This window comes from Vespula pensylvanica, chromosome 3, assembly GCF_014466175.1.
Source record: "Vespula pensylvanica isolate Volc-1 chromosome 3, ASM1446617v1, whole genome shotgun sequence".
Lineage (NCBI taxonomy): Eukaryota > Metazoa > Arthropoda > Insecta > Hymenoptera > Vespidae > Vespula > Vespula pensylvanica.
In genome coordinates this window covers 116826-126062 of record NC_057687.1, presented here as the reverse complement: position 1 = coordinate 126062, position 9237 = coordinate 116826, and positions in this window count along the sequence as shown.

Sequence of the window (9237 nt, the reverse complement as noted above, 5' to 3'; positions counted from 1 at the left end):
CGAGAAAAAAAGGTCACGATAGTACCTGCGTCTCCTCCTTTAAAATTTAAAAGGGGTACGGATTCTTTGGATCGCTCTTTTCTCGAAGGTCGAGCTCGATCAAATACGTTCATAAAATATTCAACGACGCAATCCTCTTGCTTTCTAATGAAGTTAATTAAACATTTTGTATTCTCTGCTTTCTTATTACAATTGATCCCGAGCATTTACATTTGCATTCTTTTTAAAGAGCGTGAGAATTTATGGAACGAACGGAGTTCCTTAAACTATAAATAATGGGTATCTTTCATTGTCCGAGATAATTTGATTTTCGTTAAACCGATGAAATTGCCGGACGAGAAGTAGGAAATGGGATAAATTGAAAAGGGTAGAAATAGATCGTTGTATTTTATGATTTGTTATCGAATGACCGACTCGTTGACACACGATCTCAGCATTTTCTTGTAGGATACTCCGAGGAAGCACGAAATGAAAAGCTTAAGGAACCTTTGGCAAACAGGACGCTACTCGGGCGTATATGGTTCGAAGCCGTCGTCATGACAACACCCTTCGACGCCTTTGGATGCCTCTGTTTCAAATAATATACCTAACGACCGAAAGAATGCAGTTAAGACCTTCGTCCTTCGTCCTTCTTTTTTTGTTCCGAAGGGAAAGAAGGAAGAAAGTAAGAGAAACGTCAACGTACGGCATATATGTACGTCCTAAACAAAACAAATTATCCTTTCTTTAAGTCGTTAATATTATTATTAATTACCATTTCCTTCTCTCATATCATTTATACAACGTACGTATCACGGAAAATTGAAGCGATTAGTTTTTTATTTTTACACGGTCATTCTACCCTCTATTTAAAATTCTAATATTTCTCGGAGTGGCGTAATACTACCTATGTTTTTACGCGATCGTTATTGCGTAGGAACGAAGAATATTTTTTATCGACGTTACAGAACGCCTGAATCGTGGTTATTTATTTTTCTTTTTGTTTTCTTTCTTCATATTATTCGTCGAACGTTCACTACGATTACCAAGTATTCGATTGTTAGAAATTTCACGATGACATCTTGGTCTCGCGGATATGTCGTGTTACAAGTTTAGAACTAACCATTCGCCTGCTCTTTCTAATAAATTTATATTTTACGAGGACTGTAAAAACTCGGTCGTGGAAAAAGCCGAGCGAGATACAAGATAACAGCCGGAGAATGTATGGTTTTCTTGTATACGCGCAACCACGCCTTACACTAAAAGCGCAACACCACTGTGCTTTTGCAGCACTTGAAATATTTAATATTTCATACATGGCGCTTGATACTCCGTCGAGACACCTCGACTGACTTTTACGCGCCTAATAGATTATTTCTTGGGAATTCTATCGAATTTAATGATCAAAGTCATTTTCTTTTCTGTATAAATAGGATATTATAAAAGGAAACGAAAGCGATGACGTAATTCGTTAGGATTTTGATTAAAAATTTGTTATATTTTCGTGCAAAGACTTTGCGTAATAAATATATAAACCGTTTGATATCTAGGATTATTTTTTCACTTCCAATATCGTTAGACATATACGATCAATGAGACATTGCCCAATCCTCATCTTCTATGTATAATTCTTCGAACGCGTAATTAATTTTATCCAAGAAACGATATTCTAAGCTTCCTGAAAGGTGGATCGATTTCTCTAATACTTTTCTGCCGTAATACATCATATTTTCTACTTTTAGTCTGGCTTACGTAAATGTAATAAATCCATAGACAAAGTAATCATCGCTTTTTAGATCCTAGAAGATCCAAAGAAGATCGGTTAATCGATTACGTCACTTAAAGATTGAAATATTTCTGTAGATTCTTTATTACATATATCGACGTAGATCAATGATAGATTTGCCATCTATATTTCACGTAATGTTACACTCGTTTTAACTTGGAGTACCGAAACCGACATATTGATTTCTATCGTACATAATTAAGTGCTTTAACTGAAAGAGATAAGTTTGCTTTTGAGAAACTCGTTTCCGTAACGCGGAGAAACCATTTTTGAAAGTCCTTCCCCTTATTCGAAAGATAGAGATACAAGAGAAAAGCAACGTGTAATATGGATCCTAGTTTTATTTAATGATTACTCGGGATAATATCGCGACCTAGAAATCGTCATCTTGGATCGATACGATACTCCTTACGTGACGTCTGAGAGTTGGGTGGAACGAAGTACACACCGAAAATAATTATCTCACGTACGACGCGCTGGAGTGCCACGATAATTTTGTAGGTTTATCCCCAACCTGTTTTGCGACCGCCATATTTTAAGCATATTAAGTTATTTGAGCTACTTTAAATTCACATTTGTTTTCGTTAATGAATTTGATTAATTGAAAAATATACTAGAATTAACGTAAAGGAATTCGGTATTTGAACTCGTTATTCGATATGTTCGTAGAAATAACGCAGTACGTTGAAAAAATAATCGAGCTATCGACGAAACATTATAATTGGCACAAATTCCCGATTATTTATCTTTTAATGATATATAAAGAGAGAATGAGACGATAGCTCGCCTTCATAAGTACTTACTTATACAAGTTTTTATGGGAGCCAGGATTTTACTTCCAAGCCTGTAGAACTTTTACTTTATTGCATTAAAACTTTAAAATCCGAGGGTATACCATAACGTACTTCAACTATATTGCGTTGTAATGTTTGCTAAAGAGAAAAAATTGCAGTTCGTTTTTTTCGAGGGTATAAAAATTATGCTCCATTTCATCCCATCTCCCACTTAGCACCCCTATCCTTCGTATCTTCTTTTCATACTCTGAGACTAATAATATTTTTAACTTATATGCCACTTTTTCTTTTTTTTTTTATTCAAAGTTCTCTTTAGACGGACGACTACCGGAACTGTCGTCAGACCGGAACTAAATTCACCGATAAGAATAATAAATAGAGAATATCTGCAAAAACAAAGGTGCGATTAGATAATTGATAATTTCTCGTCTTCGTGCAGCTATCGCATTAGTGAGACAAGTGAAATCGTAGGATGGAAACGAAATAGTTCTTGTAATTAAGATATTCCGACCTGTGCAGAGTCACGAACCGAATTAAGGGATCTTGTCGATTTAGAGATTAAAACGAATCATTTTCTCTGCGTCTTTCGAAGGTTTAACGTCTCAATAATGTGCTGTTAAATTACTTCTATGAAGTTCGAAGTATTTCCTTGTTGCAGCCGTTTGACAATATACATGCCAAATTCACGATAACGTTTATCTCCTTTATTCTCTTCGTATTTTCAATAAAGCCAATTTCTACGTTATCATCGTTAATTCTTTATTTCATTTCTACAAATGATCGTTTTTTGCTATTTCAATCTTCGTTTACGACTAAGTGACTTGAACTATAGAAGACGAATAGAAAAAATAATGAAGGAATGAAGGTTAAAGGTACTGGTTATGTTTGCCAGTAGTAGAAACTACATAACACCAGTAAAGTTTACTCAATACGTTTCGCTTCAAGATACTCTCCAGTAGCAATTAGAACCATCACCTCCATTTGTCTTTTCCCTTCTTTTTTTTTCCCTTCCTTTTTTCTCCTTCTTTTCTTCATGAGAAGTATTAACTTCGATGTCGGCAACTTATATAGAATTCTAGAAAAATGCGATACAAAGGGGAATTATTTTATGGTCTACGAAGATTAAGTTTTCCTACGTAGATTGATGAAAAGAGAGAACTGTAAAAAATGAGAATTGGAAAAAGAAAAGAAAAAAAAAAAAAAGGAAAAATAAGATTATCTTTCGTTCGTAGTCCTCGATATCGAGCTACGTTGATTTTTATGTCGCGTACGGATTAGGTCATATATAACGTCGAGCTTTGTTATAATCATAGTTTTCGAATGAGAACTGGTCGATAAGTCTTTTTCATATATAATAAGAAAAAATTAATTCGTTGATTAAACGAATATATCTTTCATTTTTCCTCGTCTCGATTTCTTATCGCCCATCCCTTGAATATTCATTTCGATGCCTGTTCTTTCTGTAAGACGCTTCAAACTGGATTAGATCCGGACTCTCACGCTTGACGAAACAAGAAGCTTGAATATATTACGGATAATGCACTAAGCTAGCAGTTTGCATATTAGAAGAAGCGCCTTTCGTCGAGCGAACTCTTAATGAAATCTATCTTTGGTCTGAATTCTTCTCTGAAACAGAAATTTATCGTTCTTTGATAAATGCTTTGTAATGAGATACATATCCTCTTGATATCGACGAGAACTGTTTTATTTACCGATTGACCGAGATCTACGATTAGTCGTCGAAAACGTCATGGAAATCCAAACTTGACATCATCGATCGAGTTTAGTAGACTTCCAGAGAAAAGAAGTTTCATCTTAAAATTTATCGTATGACGGACGTTGGTATATTAATATCTGGAAGTCGTTGACTATCGTATTCACGCTTCGTTCGTTCTCATAAATTAATCCTTTTTTCTTTCTCTTTTTCGTCATTATTTCCTCTTCTTTTATTGTTTTAAGCTCGCAGGATAGATCCAGCACGATCTATTATACCAGCATATCGTCATATCCCTTTTATCGTCTACGTATCGTTAAAAATGAATGGGGTTGTCACGATAGATACGACGACGTCGTTGATTCGTTTCGTTGAAAATGAATGTTGCTGGACTCGAGTTTCGTTCTTTTTTCCTGTTTTTTTTTTTTTGTTTTTTTTTTGTTTTTTACTTTAGTTCGTTGACAAAAAACAAAGAAAGAAAGAAGGAAGACAACGTTAGATAAAAGTCTCGGTTGGCCAGTCACTTACGTTTTCTTTTCGCTGAATTTTACCCGAGAAACCAACCATCTTTCCTCATTCCCTTCGTTTCTTTTTACTCGTTTTCTTCTCATTTTCTTTTTATCTCTTTTTCTTTTCTTCTCTTTCTATCTGTTTCCCTTTTCCGTTTTTCTTCGTCACGCTGTCGGTGTTATACACCGACCACACCCATAACCCTCTGAAAGAAGTATTACTTGCATCCTGTCCGTGATGTAGAACTTGCAGTTTCCGCGATTTTCGGTCGAGGTGAAAGAAACGCGGATGAATTCTCTTTTATAACGGCGTACATATACGTACAAGGTGTCCCGTTTTAATCATTCCACGAAAATATCGTCGAGACTATTTATCACAACGAAAAATTACTCAGATTTAAGTTACGGTATAAAGCGTATATCGTAATCGATGTTTTCTAAGTTAAACCATGGCATATAGTTTAATATAATTTCGAACGGAAAATTGTCATTCCTGTTAGTTTCAATTTTTCTCGAAGAACTCTTCGTATACTCGTTGATCGAAATAGTTTTTTCTTCGTAACCGTAGTAAATTAGTTTTATATTTAGAAAATACATTCGAGGTACGTCTTTCTTATTGATACACGCCGATTTTTTAATACGAATATTCTACCTTGAAATAATTCTTAAACGACTTGAATCGTTCGATCAGAATATGGATCTGATAGATCGCTACTATGAAATTTGATTTTTAAATATCTGGTAATAATCGAACCTCGCTCATTAGAGGAAATAATTGCAACGATCTACACGCGATAAGCGTAAACGATTCAGATTCGATCGCGTGCATAGAAATTATATATAAATCTGTCGTTTCGCGAATTTCGCCGCGGCGATAGATGAGAAACGTTTTTTGTCTGAACTTCCATTGAGGTTTGCACGTTTCTTATATGGAATGTATAAAGAATGCAACGACTGTGTATGTGTTCGTGCATGTAACAAGTATCGTATACGTACGAGAACGAATACATTCGAATTTATGGTTTAAATCCAGTTTCCGAACTAATAAGCGAACCGAAACTTCGTAAAAGCTTACGAGTGACCCACTTAAGGTATCTCTGGAAGTTCACAAAAGGTGAACGCGTAACCTTTCAATTTGTACTACGGATTTACTTCATCTTTAATATCAACTCTCTTTTTCTTCTGTTCTTCTTCTCCTTGTTGTTTTGTATTCGTCTCGAGCGAAATTATTATTCCCCTTAAATAAACTCACGTTATTATTATATCTTCCTTTCCGAATATACTTTCTTACGTTCTCTGTAGAGGATGTTCTAAAATTATGCGAACAATGAGTTTAATAAGACAAATAGATCCATTACGATGCGTTCGCGAAATAACGAGTTTGTTTATCTTCGTCCTATTCATGATCCTTTTTCCATTATTTTACATGAGATTCCATTTATAATGAAATATTTTGTTACTTTGATATACGATGGAAAAGTGTTTATAATAAACAACGTATCCTTTTGAAAAACACGCAACGCCACTGAAAATAACTTGGGCGTGAAACAATAACGACGAAGCCGCGGAGGAGATGGTCTCGAACGAATTACTACGTAGAAGAGTGCACGGTTTAAACTCAAGCACCGACCCTTTGACCTCTCGACTCGCCGACAAATTATTCCAACTCCAATCGTCGGTGCCTCGCATCTTCCGACGGCTTTGATCTTGCATTGAGAATTTAGCATCTGGTCGTCTAATGGACTTTCGATAAAAGCGTAAAAAAGAGTAAGCGGAAGAAGATGGAGAGGATGAAGAAAAAAGGAGAAAAGGCAAAAATGCAAGTAAATCAAAGGAATATCTCGCATTTTGATCCTTCTCTCTTGCAACAAATCGGTTAAACGCTTAAACGAGCGATCTACGAAATATAAATTTCGACACTTGTTCTTCTTTTTTACTTTTCTTACGATCGATTCAATGGACGTGAAAACGGGTTATTTTGTTAAATAAAAGCAAACAAAGGCGCTAATAAATGGAACAATTTTACTCGTGGAACAATCGATACGTGGTCATGGGGATACGTACACGTACTTACACGTATGTGTACGTGGCTTCAAACCCTAGAGAGAGGAAACGTTTATGTACCGATGCGAACGACTTAACAGGTTATGCAAAATTTGCATAGGATATTTGCTCAGCGCTAGTAATTGGAATTTCTAGAAGAGAGCCTTGATTCGTCGAATGTAATTGTAGAGAAGCATCGCGATTTTCGTACTTACGATAACGAATTCCACGATACGATTACATGCGCGTAAATAAACATATATTCTTTTATCTTGTTATTCGAAATTTTTCATCGATCGTTCAAAATCGACGTTAGTTGACTTTCGAATTTTTTACTATATATTAATTTTCTTCCATTATATTATATTATTATATCGTATTCAATTGTATCATATTGTCGTTAAAACGAAGAGACGAAATTTTTCGATAAATTCTATGAATAATAGTTTATGGATGTATCGATGGAGTCATACGTTCGAGCTATAGATAAAGGATATTTCGACAAAGGATAATAAAGAAATATATGAAAAATCAATATGTTCTCGATCGTGGTAAACGATGTTTACTCGCGATTCAAACGCGTGGAACGCCTCTTAATGTAATATAAAACTCGTGAAGTATCGAATAGAATCGAGCTACGAGCTACGATCAATTAGATTCTATTATCGGCGTATTCCATACTACCGAGTACATTTCTATTCGTTTTCTCGCAGAAAGAAATGCCGTCGATGACTTGGCATTACTGAACAAATAACCTTTTAAAAGCTCTCGAATGGCGCGAAAGCACTTTTCCTACAGCTTTTTAATTAATTCCTCTTTTCCGTTTGAATTATTTTTTCCTCCCGTCATATTTTTCCTCCCCCGTTATATTTTTCTTCGTAATGATCCCTTTTTTTATTCCCTTCCATAAAAGTGCTTAAAAAAAGATGTCATAAAATTTCAACATTACGTTGAAACGTTCGATCAGCTAATCGCATAAGATTTTGACAAAAATTTGAGACATTATGTATTTCTTCGATGAAAAATAAAGCGCAAGCACCGATAAAAACCAAATGAATTTTCAGCCTTCTATTAAACCGTCATTAAAAAAGAAAAAAAAAAAGCGTGAAATTTTTTAAACACTTTTCTGCGATCCCTCTTGTTTCGGTGCATTTACTTATGAACGTACGCACAAACACAAAGAACATTTACAGATGCAAGTTGAACGTACTTACATAGCTCTCGTGTTCATTTCCCTAGATACTTTACCTCATCTTCCGCGTTGTTGGCGGAGAAAACACGTCGACAGCTTTCTTCCTACAACCGTTGTATAACACTTTTTTGAATGAAAAAAGTCTAACTCGTACCTCGGAAGAACTCAAAAACGAGATGTATCTTTTCCGTCGGAAGCTTGAAATAATGATGGGGACGGACGGATTTCCTCTCTTTTCATTTTTTCTTCGTTTGGTTTTATTATCCGTTCCTTTGTCACTTATATTTTATTTGTTTTCTTGACGTTCTTCTTCTCCTATCTAATATTTTGACGTAAAATCCGCTATGGATTCGGAGCATGATACCGAAGAGAGAGAGAGAGAGAGAGAGAGAGACGACATGCGCATTTATTTTACGGGGTGTCCGTTTAATGGGATTAAGAAACGTGCGCAGCATACGGGTTCACGTCGAAATGGTTTGATGAATATAATGCGATTATGTAAGATCGTTAATACAAACGAAACACATGTCGTATCTCACAAATACGTAGACAACTGTACGTAGGAACGTACATGCATACCATTGGGAACGCATTAAAGTACAAGCGCATTATGTTGCAGTGGTAATTTTCGTGATAGTATCAAGAAGTCTCCCGTTTATTCGTAGAGCTTTTGCATCGTAATAACTGCGAGAGAATAATGTAGTGTAGTCAGTTACTTAAAAAGAAATGTAATATCGATTTACAAAAAGTGTACTAAAAGATGCAGGGTGTTTCACGTAACAACGTTCGAAAATAAAAAAAAAAAAGTTACAAGTCGAAGTTAAATGATATCAGACGGTGCGTAAATCATTTCGTAACGAGCCACGCGTCGATCACGTCTTTTCGTCTTACCGTCTTATCGTCGACTGTCTCTTGACTTTGATTTTCTCCATCGTCATCGTCGTTTTGTCCTTCGATTAACAAAGGTATATCGCTCGCTTCGCGTCGTTCACACAACACACATACACGCAACGAACAAACAACACACGCAACATTTATACCTTCGTTTGGACGATACGAATTTTTCTTTTATGAAAACCACATAACTATGAATACAAATAGAAAGTTTTTTCTCGCTCGTTTGACATCGACGTTCCGTGCCTCTCGCCAGAAGAGATTCGTAAAAAGGAACAAGTACTTTTTTCGAGAGCCATTTTCCATGAACAAGATCAATGAGACAG